The sequence below is a fragment of the Gorilla gorilla genome, chromosome 7 (genome assembly GCF_029281585.2).
Source record: "Gorilla gorilla gorilla isolate KB3781 chromosome 7, NHGRI_mGorGor1-v2.1_pri, whole genome shotgun sequence".
NCBI lineage: Eukaryota > Metazoa > Chordata > Mammalia > Primates > Hominidae > Gorilla > Gorilla gorilla.
The window spans coordinates 65556574-65570294 of record NC_073231.2 but is presented as its reverse complement, the minus strand read 5'-3'; the positions used below and the strand labels follow the sequence as shown (position 1 = coordinate 65570294).

General features: G+C 39.5%; 1 protein-coding gene and 1 long non-coding RNA gene across 3 annotated transcripts in view; both read left to right on the top strand.

The window, feature by feature from the left end:
- Positions 1 to 13721, top strand: part of XKR4 (XK related 4) — a 453736-nt gene that overhangs the window by 86154 nt on the left and 353861 nt on the right. The gene's annotated exons all lie outside the window — the stretch shown is intronic.
- On the top strand, positions 507 to 4397 carry LOC129524162 (uncharacterized). The gene is made up of 2 exons (XR_008667864.2): positions 507 to 1097; positions 4165 to 4397. It is a non-coding gene; the product is annotated as an uncharacterized lncRNA (long non-coding RNA).

Sequence of the window (13721 nt, the reverse complement as noted above, 5' to 3'; positions counted from 1 at the left end):
ATTCTTAATTTTCCTTTATAATGGTGGGAATTGAATTTACCAAATTCAAAGTAATTACTTATTTCTCCTAAAAAGACAAAACAACCTCTCAACTTTGAGATCTTATAATAATCCACAATTTGTCCAAAGTAATCCTTAGTCATTAAAAGAAGCCAAATAGTAAGAATAAGACCTCAAGTTGAGACTACACCCTCTTCCAAGACAGTCGTTCGACAGCTCCTGTCTCATGCATCCTCTTAAGTTTAAAGACAGGAACGTTTTCTGAAGTGTCTCCTTTGAAAACAGAAACCTGAATTCCTGATATTAACCAAGTAAGTTGATACCTATACAAGAGTAAAGTGAAATACTCAAGAGTTTTTGGGTCTAGGGTCAAACTGCTAGGGTTTAAATTCCTGTTCCAGCACTTTCAAGATGGGTGACAAAATCATGAAGATGCTTAGTAATTGTGTGAGTTGGGCATGTTACTTAACCCTGCTAAGCCTCAGTTCCCCCATCTATAAAATGGCAATAATAATAAAAGTACCTACTAATAGAGTTATTGGGAGGATTAGCAAGATAATGCAAGTTAAAGTCCTTAATACAGAATCTATCCATAACAAGTGTTCAGTTAAAGTCGGTTATTATTATTTATTCAGCTGGAAGATATGGAATGCCTGCTCTGTGGTAGGTGATAGGATTCACAAATCTCTTCTGTCGTCTAGATCGGGAACTAGAATCTAAACACACAAGTGTAATTTGAGGTCCAAGCTGAGGTAAATAGGATTGGAGTCTTGAACTTCTCTCTCTGCCCTACTACATCCTGGGCTCCTAAGTTGAAGAGTTAATTGTGATTTCAATAGGATTAGGATGCCTGTTAAATTTATTTTCATTTATTTCCATTTTTTTCCTGAGAATAAGCATACCTTGGTATATAGTAAAAGAGCCTTGCATACTCTGAAAAAGGTGGAACTTTGCCTGTCAGCTGACAATCTTTTTAAAACTTCCTTTCAAAGATGTAGTTCTGAAGCTTCTTAAGAAATGTCTGCCGAGGCACAGCTAACGTATGAGTACAATCATGCCTCAATGAACGGCGGGGATACATTCTGAGAAATGCATCGGTAAGCAGTTTCATCACTGGGAACGTCACAGAGTGCACTTTCACAAACCTGGATGGTAGCACCTCCTACATGCCTAGGCTATATGATAGAACCTGTTGCTCCTAGGCTACAAATCTGTATCGTATGTTATTGTACTGAATACTGTAGGCAGTTGTAATGCTGTGGTACTTGAGCATCTAAACATAGAAAAGGTAATATGTTGTGCTATAACATCACAATGGCTAGAATGTCACTAGGTGACAGAAATTTTTTAGCTTCCACTATAATCTTATGGGACCACTATGGTAAGTGAGGTCTGCTGTTGACCAAAACATCGTTATGCTGCACATTACTGTATTTGTATTTGTCAGCACTTTTGTTTCCTGTTCTTTATAAAGTCTCCTTTCTGCCACCATTTGTTCTATGCTGAGTTGGTATCATTGTGAATCTCATATTAGGAAAAGGAGAGGGAATTAGAAAGAGGTGTTCACATAGCCTAAAAACTCACATGACAGGCACTTCTGTCACATTTCAACTAAGCCATATGCTTTATTCCTTAAAGAACTTTGGTTCTGTTAGTCAGAAAGGTATTCCTGAATTGAAATAAAAATTCTGAATCACCAACTCACTTGCCTGGAGACAAACCTACTGGGAGTATATTGCTAGACTGAATCCACCTGAAACATTGGCTTTAATCTGCATGTGTGTTTAAACCATTTTGAGATGACTTTTTATTGGAGCATGTCTATGAATGGAGCCTGTGAAGGTTTGTCCTCTGTTTGTGCAGTTTCTTTTCCTAAGCATGTGGGAGCAGAAGTGGGGCTGGAATGGCTGGGCTTGGAGGAGGAAGGACCATCAAGCCCTGCACTTCACCAAGTAAAATTGTCTGTGCCTAATGATACAGGGCAAACAATTACTAGGCTTCAGTGACTTATAGTAAGACAAGGGCAATAAGGGCAATTCCTTGCCAGTGGTCATAGCTGTATGATTAGGAAAAGAAATATTTCTTTTCAGAAAGTGTGAGGTAGAGAAAGAGGCCTTGGTTTAATTCAACAGTTCTTTAGCACAGTTTTTCCAAAAACTTCCCTCACTTGACCCAGCCACTCTTTACAAATGTACATTCTTGGGCCAACTACAAAAGTAGGGAATCAGACTGCCTGAGAGATGGTCCTCTGAATTTCTATGTTTAAGAAGAACTCCGTTGATTCTATGATCACTTAACTTTAGGAGACACTGCTATGTGGGCTTAGATAAAAATAAGGGAATAAAAATGTATGTGAAAAGGCATAATAATTTTAGAAAGGTAACGTGTGGTATGCTGAACAGACAGTGGCCATCACTTGTTTTAAAGTATGTTGTGTTCTGGACCAGCAGCAAAAAGAGAGGAATGCCAGGGTCCAGAGGGCCTCCGCTTTATGGAAACTCGTACATGACGTGCAGCCTTGAAAATCCGAAAATGGTTATTTTTGAAAATATTGAAAACAGTGTTTTTTCAGTCTTTGAAACCATATCGTATAGGATTAGCCTTTTCCTTCTCTCACTTCATCTTATATGGACTAAGCTTGCTGATAATGCCAACCTTTTCGTTTTAGCAAAGGGCTTCCATGGAGAACTAAAATGAGCCAGAACCAGTTGGATCCACAGGGCTTCCCATCTTTCCTAGGATTTGGTGATGGAGTTTGCCTTAGTCTGTAGCTCTGTGGAAAAACTCCCTTCTGTGCTTTAGAGCCTGGGTGAATAGGAGGACTTCTGAGGGGTCCTTCTCCAAGCTATTCATGAGTCTGGAGAGTCTTCCATGCACAGGATAAAGACCACCCCCACCTCCTCCTCCAGCCATCCAAACCCTCCTGGCTTTGCCACCTGCTTGGACTGCTCCTCTCTCCTCCCAAATCCTGCAACCATCTTGAAATGCATTCTACAGCAGGGATTGCAGAGTGGCCAGCCTTCTCTATGGTAATAATATGTGTTCCATTTATATCTACTGGTTTAGTCTTTCGATTTTATCTGAAACCAGGTCTATGGCATTAGACTTTTAGACCTTCATTTGTCCACTTTGGCCAGTAGAGCTCTTCTGTGCCCAGGGCCTGACTTTTACTAAAGATCATGATCTGCTCTCTAATGATCTTCCCACTCTTCACAAGTGTTCACTGAAATGGTCTGATGGATATGGCTTTAATGTCTATGTAAATAGTCATTAAGTCATTCAGCCATTATGTAAAGACACACTGTGACATTTAGACTAGGACACGCTTCCATTTCCCAGTTTCTTTCTCTCCTTCTCTTTTTTTCTTTTAATACAATTCTTTTTTTTTTTTTTTGGGAGTTTCAGAAAGTGTTTTTAATAGTAAAATTTTAGAATAGTCTGAAGATTTTTTCCTTTAATTTTACAATTTTACTATTACATTCTTGACAAAGAATCAGAAGAACATTCCCACTTTTTGACTTTAATATCCACAGCTGCCATTCCTAAAAGTATCACTGTATGGCCTTCAAAAATGCCAGCTACTTTTCTCCCTCCTGGAATCTTTAATACATCTTGAAACTCTAGTCACTTTCTTATCATTTGTGATGACATAATGACTTGCTCAGCAGATGTATAATTTATTAACTTTGAGAGAGTTCTGCCTTAAAAGTGTTACTTTTGTGGTTCTGCTGCTGTGTCTATGTACTTGTTGACAATTTACAACTAATGAATATATTTAGGAAGCAATAAATCTCAAAAATGATTACTTTTCACTACTATATACTTTTGTTTTTATGCTCCAAGTCACTTCTGACTATAATGGTTTGTGGAATGGCTAGCACAGGATTTCAACAAAGTTAAGGGACTTTGTAAGAATTGTATTAAGTCCCTTAACTTTGTTGAAATCCTGTGCTAGCCATTCCACAAACCATTATAGTCAGAAGTGACTTGGAGCATAAAACTACTAAGATAGAAGGGATTTTTCCCCCTCAAGTATTAAAAAAATGGCCACACTGATGTTTATTTAACAATATTTGGGGCTATTTTGAATGATTGGGAGTTGCACCAATTATTGAAAGTGAATGTTTTGTTTATGCAATTTTTCTATACCTACTTATTTTGCAGTTAGGCAGAAAAATAAAGCCTAATGGCTTGAAAAGAAAGTCCAACTTTTTCCATACTGGATCAAAATTAATCTGAAATACAGAGCCATGTGAAAAACAGGAGACTCGGGTTATTGAGGCAGACCCTGAGGGAGAATTCCAGATTTTTCCTGTTGTCAGGTGCAGACCAACACAGCAGCTGGGACTGTATGGGTACATTGTGCACATGTAAAATAAAGCAGTGATTCCTCTGTCCATCTTTAATCTCGGGGTCATTATTCTGGTTAGATTTGTGGGGCAAATGGGGGTGAGAACACATGAAAATGAACAAACTTGTATGTAGGAAGCTCCATTTGATTGAGGAAAACTGTGGAATTACAGTGAGGCTGGGCCTTTATGGGAGCGTTGTAGGGTGGAAGAGGCTGTGGGGGCTTTCCGTCCCCATGTGGGAGTGGGAACTCCACTGAGTGAGGCTGTGTGGATGTGTGACCAGCAGGGCCACAGTGTCATGGCTGTCCCCACCCCACCCCAAGGGCCTTTTTTTGTTTCTCCTCCTTCATTCTTCCCTTCCCCTCCTTTCCTCTTTGTGAGATGACAGAAGGCAGTGGTGATGGGAGTGTCCGTATCACAGGAGACCTTAGGTCTTCGGATGAAAAAAATTCAATTATATCGGACTGGGTTAGAACTGCACTTCCCATTTTCCCCCCATTACCCGTTGAACTGTGTGTTGCCTGAGAAGAATGATTTGCTTTCTCTGTGCCCCTCTTTCTTCTTTTTAACCTTCGTGCTTGCATGAGGATTGATCAGTAGATGTTTTTTCTGTTTCTACACTTCTCAGTCCCTTTCATGCCTTCTCTCTGTGGTTCCCTTGTTTTTCGCTTGCTCCAGTCCTTCTTCCCTCCCCAGGTCTCTCCGCCGCCCCACTGCATGCATCTTTCCCTCACTGCTCACTTACAGAGCTGCTGGGATGTTTCCCACCTGTCATCAGTCCCTCCCTGCCCTGACCTCTCTCTATCCGGCTGAGGCTGGGTCTCTCACTGCCACACATCTTTAGAGCTGCTGTGCTAGGGTGGCTGGGGCCCCCTTCTGGGCCTACAGCTGCTCTTTGGGGTCCATGCGCCTGTGCTCACCTTCCTGATAGATCCCTTCGGGAGCAAGTTATTTGAGTTGTCCCCACTGTCGGGGTTAACAAATGCTGCTCATCTGCAGAAATGAGAGTCCCCATGCTAAAAATAATCTGAAGCAATACAGGAGAGATTGAAGCCTAGCTGTGTGGTTTGCTTAGGACCCCGTGGGGTGAAGCCCCCTCAGGTCCCCAGATCCCCTGCCACAGTCACACAGGCTGGTGCTTAATGGTGCCTCCACCAGTGTTTGGGAGCTCTGGGTATGAGATGGCTGAGGATCAGAGGCTGTGCTTGTGACCATTTGGCCAGCTACCAGGCCACTCTGCCCTCCTGCCTCATAGCCGACCTTGCAGAGTGGCTGGGAATGTGAGGCCTCTTCACTGGCCTTATTTTCCTGTCCCCTGGGGCCCTGCCGTAGCCTTCCCTAGCACTTAGCCTGAAACCACAGAGCTCCCTGCCTGGGTCCCCCTCCTGTCCACCTTTCAGTCTGTGCCCCAGGCAGTGGTCAGGGCCTGCTCCATCAGTGAGCCACTCTCTTTGAGTACCTAAGTAACTAAATGCCAGGTCGGATTTCTCTGATGAGTCAGAGAAAGAGTGGTTTCTTAGCCCATAGGGCATGGTCTAGCTGTCCTGCAAATTGAGAGTGTGGCGCTGCCAGCAACCACTGAAATGATATGTCTTTTAGCCATGGAGACGTTCCTGAAATATTTTTGTCAGCTCCCATGAACCCTGACTACGACTGGCCAGTCCTCCCTCTCTGGCTGCTTCAGGGAGATCTCAAGGCTGACCCACTTAGAGGACCTCACAGCCAAGGCAAGTAAGCCTCCCTTCTCTCCAGCCAGGATTCAGGCTTAGGTGCCTTCTACCCATATATCACGATTGCAGGACATTATTCTTGCCTTAGCTACTCTGTGGGTGCCAATCAAAGTTACAGAAAGAGACTCGCAGCACACTTTAAGGCAGCGGTCTTCAAACAGGTATAAATATACCACTGGAAAAAAATGATGGCTCTCAACAGGATATGTGGGCTCAGACTTTTCAGATCATTTGCTTCCTTATATATTGTGCTAAAATTAATCTCCACAGTGCTCCCTTCCTGCTAAGGCTTTCACAGTCAGTCTTTCTCACTTTATGAGAAAGAGATGCACCCATTTGGAGCCCTCTAATAGCCCTGGGGTAGCAAAAACCTCTCAGGTGTCAAACAAAGGAATGATTCAAATATTGATGAAAGAAGTCAGTGGTATTAGTGAGTGGGAGGCAATCTGTGGCTAACAAATCCTTTTACAAGCTAGCTGGTTTCTAATTCTTTGCTTTTCATAAAATTAAAAGAGGGCCTAATCAAGTTGCCAGGTGATAGATGAGTAAAAAAATTATATTCCATGATAGATGTCTACGTGACTGGGAACGTATAATTTGGAAAGAGTACAGTGAATTGAATAGATCTCTAAAAAGAAACTGCTTCTGTTCCCATCTATTTATGTGAACAAGATTTTTTAGTATTTAATTCTAAAAATAAAAAGGGAGAGAAGAAATAGAGTCGATACTATCCCTTGTTTATTTCAGCAACAAATAATTTTCACCGACAAGTCCATGAACTAATTGGAAAAAAAGCAGTATCTATCTCATATTAGATGCATTTGCCATCAAATTTTACTATTAACGTTAATAATTATCTATCAAAAATATAACATTTATGTTTTTGATGAATTGTACACTAATAATAATATAACAAAAATAAAATTTAACACTGAGAGTTCTATGATCATCTCTTTTTCATTTTCACTTTAGTTTGTATACATACCTTTTATTTCAGGCAAATATAATTGCATGATCAATTAGTTTTTTAAATAAAATATACTATTATATATAACATATATTTTAGTATATTATAATATATAGCCTAAATATAAATAATTTATTATTAGCCTGAAATACAGTATAGGAAGTACAATGGAAATAAAAACTCAAGGAGAAAAAGGAGTTATAAAAAATGTCTAGTTTTTAAAAACTGTTTACATATTTTTAAAATGAACAATTTAAACTCCCAAATTGCTCAGATATTTGGATACCATTGCAAAATTAAAATTGTAAAAGTTAAAATTGAAAATGATGTCAATTATATGTCCTTTACAATTTTTAAAACTTAAGCACTTTTAGGTTTCTACTTTAAATATCAGAGGAGGTGTTTAGTTTTGCATATACAAACAAATATTTGAAGACTGCTATTTATGTTAGCTGCCATGGTTTCTAAACAAGGCTGCCCATCAAAGCACCTAGAGGTATTTTCACATTTTACCAATACCACAGCTCAGGCCGCGCCCCAAACCTGCCAAATCAGTCTCTCACCAGATGGCTTAGGAATTTATGGTTTTATAGCTGTCTCCGGGAAAGTCAGCGAGTAGTTGGCTTGCCATCTGCTGCTTTATGGCACCAGAGGGACACAGCATGCTCCTGTCGGAAACTGTTGCAGAGGGACTCTTCTCTAGCTCTCAGAGCTGAGGGTGGTGTCCTCATGCTGCAGGTCAGGCAGAGAGAAGCCACTCAGTCAAGAGACAGTTTCCCTCTACTTCTTTATAGTAAATATAGCAAATCCCACAGGAACATGAGGGTGGCTGTGCTTTCTTTTTTTTTTTTTTTTTTTTGAGATGGAGTTTCGCTCTTGTTGCCCGGGCTGGAGTGCAATGGTGCGATCTTGGCTAACCATAACCTCCACCTCCCAGGTTCAAGCAATTCTCCTGTCTCAGCCTCCTGAGTAGCTGGGATTACAGGCATTCACCACCATGCGCAGCTAATTTTTTGTATTTTTAGTAGAGATGGGGTTTCTCCATGTCGGTCAGGCTGGTCTTGAACTCCTGGCCTCAGGTGATCTGCCCGCCTCAGCCTCCTAAAGTGCTGGGATTACAGGCATGAGCCACCGCACCTGGCCGGTTGTACTTTCACTAAGGATTTTGAATCCAGATTTGGAAAGTTTGTAATGGAATATCTTTAAAACATTGCATTATTATCTAACAAACTAAGAAAATCAGATTGTAGGTTTGCAAGAGAAAATGTCATATGGGGATTAAGGCATGGTTTGCTTAAATAATGTTAAGTGCTGGGGAAATTTAGGAAACAATTGAATTAGCTGAATAAAGGAAAGAATCCAAAAAAAGCACCAGTGCTATAATATTTAGATTTTCATTCTATTAAAAGAATAAGAATGAATTAGAAAGAGGGAGAGTGAATTAGAATCTTTTAGGACAGCATAAAATGGACGGAATGAAGGATGACCCTCTTTTTGGTGCTCTCTGGGTGTCTGCCTCTGCTTGCACACAGTGAATGTTATGTGATTGGACGGACGCTAGAAGAAGAAAGGTAGCATTGGCTCAACAGAGGACGTCTGGCTCCTTCACCTATAGCCATTTCTGGTATGAATGATGATGCAAGCTCAGTAACTAGTAACACAACCCATAATGGAGACAAGTGGGGAGAGAAAAACAATTCATATTCCCTTACAATAATCTGCTAGTTATGGATGTCAGGAGGGAGAACTGAGGACCTGATGGTTTACACTGCAGTTTGAGGGGCTATGATAATGCCACTGATGCTTTGGGGTAATAACATAAAAGCTGTAACAACTCTTGATGATTCAGCTCAACAGTCGTCTCAGCCATTTCCATATATCTATAATCTGATTCTCTCCTGCTTTGTGATCCTTTGAATGGGGTGTCTCCACACACCTCTATATTAAGTGATACATTGCTGATATATTAATACCATTTAGTAGGATACGTCCTTAACCACATCAGCTGTTAAAGAGCTGCTTGTTAAGGAACTGCTTGCGAAAAGTGGATTTTTGCTACTTCATGGACAAAAAGTATTCACTTTGTGATATCTTTAATGTGATTACATGAATGGATAAAATAAGCTCCATATGAGCTTTCTATTTTAAACTTTAAAATGAAATCTGTCTAACACCAAAGCGCTGGGTTCAGCTAATTTTTTTTTTTTTTTTTTTTTTTTTGAGACAGAGTCTCGCTCTGTCACCCAGGCTGGAGTGCAGTGGCACAATCTCGGCTCACTGCAAGCTCCGCCTCCTGGGTTCACGCCATTCTCCTGCCTCAGCCTCCCAAGTAGCTGGGACTACAGGCACCTGCCACCATGCCTGGCTAGTTTTTTGTATTTTTAGTAGAGACAGGGTTTCATTGTGTTAGCCAGGATGGTCTTGATCTCCTGACCTCGTGACCCACCCGCCTCAGCCTCCGAAAGTGCTGGGATTACAGGCGTGAGCCACCACACCCGACCGGGTTCAGCTCATTTTTAAAAACAAAGTTTCATGACTAAAATTCCTGATTAAAATTACAGTAAAAAATTTTCACTGAAGTTGTGCCTAATTGTTTGTTGGGCCTGAGAATTGTGGTACCATAAATAAATAAATAAATGCCCAGACTGAAGGCCTCTACACTGGCCAAGTAAAATATTTTAATGAAAATCAAAGGTCTTGCTTACTTGGCAATGTCAGGCCCTAATGCTCTGGATCTGTTCTTCATGAAGCGCAGGAACATCTCTATCACGGCTGCCATTGATTCCAATTTGGCAGCCAACAAATTCAGGGCAGAATTCCTCTGCCTGTGCAGATCAACCAGGTTGGGTCTCCGTGGCCTGAGACCAAATAATATAATATTTGCGCTACCCTGATGGGGATTTTATCAAAGTAATGACTGGTTGTGACAATGACGTCTACTCAACCTGGATAACTTGTAGTGTGATGCCAAATCTAAAACATACCTTCCTGAATGTCAATAGCCTTTTTTATGGAATATGGTATGGATGATCAAAAACCAGTATAAACAGTAAAAGAACAACTTTAAACTGATAATAAGGCATTAGTTATTGAGGGTCTAAGTCAAGAAAAGTTATAAATATAATGTTATAAATAGGTGCATATTTTTATATGTTATAATAAAATGTATATATAAATATATGTTAATATATTTATTTGTATAACTGTAACTCATATGGGTGCTTTCATATAAGTTGGGAAATGGATTCTTACTTTTGGATACACTTGTCATCAGTTAGAAAATTATAGTAAAATACTGATTTTGCTAGAAAAATTATGTTCATATCTTAGAAAATGTTAGAAGAAATACTCGTATCTGCCAGAAATTTGTTATAATAAATAACAATCATTACAATGTGAATGGCATTCTTATAGCTGTATAATATACAACCCTGTAATAGTGGGTGATAGCCAGAATCCTTTTATGACATTAGGACAAGCACAGCAAACACACCCTGACCCCCCACTTTGTTATAGTGAGAGATGCTATGTATCTTGATGTCTACAAAAAATATAATTTAGCCTTAACTTTAGCAAACTGACAATCTAAGTTTGAACCAGCTATAAACCCCCCATCTTCCTGCAGTTGGAAAGGATATGCAAAACAATTTTTTAAAAGATTCAGCTCACGTATAAGGAAGTGATTAAAAACTTATCTCAATGTAGACAACAAGGTTAAGGCAATAAATGCACTCGTAGTACTTACAGTTTGTATTTAGGAAGTTCTTACATATTAATGCAGCATTGTAAAGTGGCTCATTACAGAGCTAGAGGTGATGTACAGTGATAGAAGGTCAAAGGCACTTCCCAAAACAACAGTGGACTGGGTCAGACTTTGTTTACAAAAAAGAAAAAAAATGGTAAAACTAGAGAGGTGAATATCAGAATTCAGCTATCCATAGATTGCTAAACTGCATAATTTCCTTTCTGTGATATCAGATTACAGTTAGGGACAGGAGATAATGAATCAAGTGCTTAGCATTGTGTGTAGTTCATAGATAATTGTTAGTTTTTGTCATCATTTCCTTTTATTTAAAACACCCATTAATAACTTACATCATTTAGGTACTGTGCACTTTCTAAAATAATTCTGCATATGGTTATTTTAGTTCATCTTTACCACAGACCTATCTGTAAGTTATCTTTAGGTTCCCATTGTGCAGATGAGGGGGAACAGAGGCTCACGGATATTAACGACCTGCACACAGTTTCAGAATTCATAAGTAACAGGATCTGAGCACTGAGTCTTTGGACTGTTAATTTGACTCTCTCTACCACATGCCAACTCTTCTGATCACAGCTATGGATCACTAACATTAGAGAAAATAAACAAACAACTCCTCTAGCTTGATCAGTGGTCCCTTTAGTGTTGTACTGTAGGATAGCCATGTAATAGTAGCAGCTAACATTTATCCGAGGCTTATTACATGACAGATACTGTGTTATGCACTTTATTTGCATTGTTTTTTAATTTTCTCAGTATCCTTTTGGGTAGGTACTATTATTTTCTCCATTTTTCAGATGAAGAAACCAAAGCTTAAAAAGGTTAAATTGCTTGCCTGAGGTCAGGTAGCTGGCAAGGTGTAGAACCTTGTATCAGTTATAATCTCTGATTCCAAAGCCCTCAACTCCAAACTGCATCACTATGTCACCCACATCAGTTAGACAGTACCATGTGGGTAAATCTGTATCCTTTTTTCTTTTTCGAGACGGAATCTGGTTCTGTCACCTAGGCTGGAGTGTAGTGGCACAATCTCGGCTCACAGCTGCAACCTCTGCCTCCTGGGTTCAAGTGATTCCCCTGCCTCAGCCTCCTAAGTAAATAGGATTACAGGCACCCACCACAAAGCCCAGCTAATTTTTGTATTTTTAGTAGAGACGGGGTTTCACCATGTTGGCCAGGCTGTCCTTGAACTCCTGACTTCACGTGATCCACCTGCCTCGGCCTCCCAAAGTGCTGGGATTACAGGCGTGAGCCACTGCGCCCGGCCAGTCTATATCCTTTTACAGTTCCAATAAAACATGGTGAGGGTAAAGGTAGCCAGACATGTGATTACAAATACAGTTACATATTCAGAACTTTTGGTGGATAATTTAGGCAATCCTACAATTTATACTTCATCTATTTGCTAAGAAAATTAAGTATAAACATAATATTAGTAAAATGTTTATGGAAATAGAAGTGACCATAGCTTTTCCAAGCACTTAAGACATATGAGTCAAAAAATCACTCTATCCAATAAGTCAGGTTATTCTCTAATTCAGATTTGCAATAATATGTTGACATAGTAGTATGATGTAGTGTGATTTTTACTGTTACAAAAAGAAAGCCTTGCTATGAAAGTCTTACCGGAGAGAGGTATCTGTGGCTGCTTGATTATACATGAGATAATTACCTTCTGGACTTCTGTAGCATATACCAGCAGAAACAGTAATGTTTTAATATTTTAATAATGGCTAAACAGGTTACACATTTGGTAATAAACTAAGAACTTTATGTTTGTAGACAGTTGCTATTAGCTGTATTAGTATTGAATCATAATTAACAATGGGCTAACTGAATCATACTAAAATATCCTTTCTATTTATATTAACTAATAATGTAGGTACTACTTATTTGAGAAGCATTTCCTGCCAGTGGAAACATCATATTAATTTCTTGGGGATTTTGTTATTGTTGTGGTTATCTGTTGTTTTTTTAAGGATATGTATTGGCTCCAGCACAGATAATTAAACAAATGTGAATTTAAAAATAAATCAAGTTTATAAAATTGACTTTATGTCTGCTAGTTGAAAGCCTTGAAGAAATCAAGATTAATCAGTGCTCTGTCTTTTCAATATATATCTGCAGAGCCTAGAATAAGGCAGGCAAATAAAGAGGTACTGAAAAATATTGTGGCTGCAGTTGAATTGAGAAGACAATGCATCTGAAAAATTGTCATGTCACTGGGACATTTCTATGCCAACAATAGGTATGGTGACAGCCCATGCTGTGATAATGCAAGCTTAGTTTAACCTGCACAGTAAGGAGACTACTCTGTTATATTTATATATCCCTGTCCTCTCTAGACTGGAGAGTAATTTAAAATTTGTCATTTTCCTCATAGCATTTCTGGGAAAATTGAGACCCAGAGAATGTCTGGAATTCATCAGGGAGGACACAGGTGCTATGTGGTGGGCAGCCCCCTCCTGTCTCCACTTTGACCTCTTACCCTGTCTCTAGAAAGCTTGCTATTTCTATGGCTAAAATTTGTGACTTAAGTGGGGAGCTTTGTAACCATAAGCTATAAGAACTGAAGTTTTAGACCTGTTTCTGGAATTTTCCAGTGTTCTGTGTGAAGTGAGGGATGGCTGCATGGCCCAATTGAAAGCCAATGTTCTGATGGCCCTGGATAAGTACTGAAATCGCATGCACATTCCTGCTGAATTGGTACAGCCTCTTGTTGCCTACAAAGTTGAGCATTTATAGGAAAGGATGGTTTCCAATCAGTATCTTGTGTCCATACAGGGCATCTATTTGTGTTGTTTGAGAAATGTGTTATTAAATCAGGTGTCCTCTATTAAAAAGGAGTGTCTTTCTTTGGTTGCTAAAACTTTGAGATATGGTTTATTTACAAAATGGAGGCCATGATA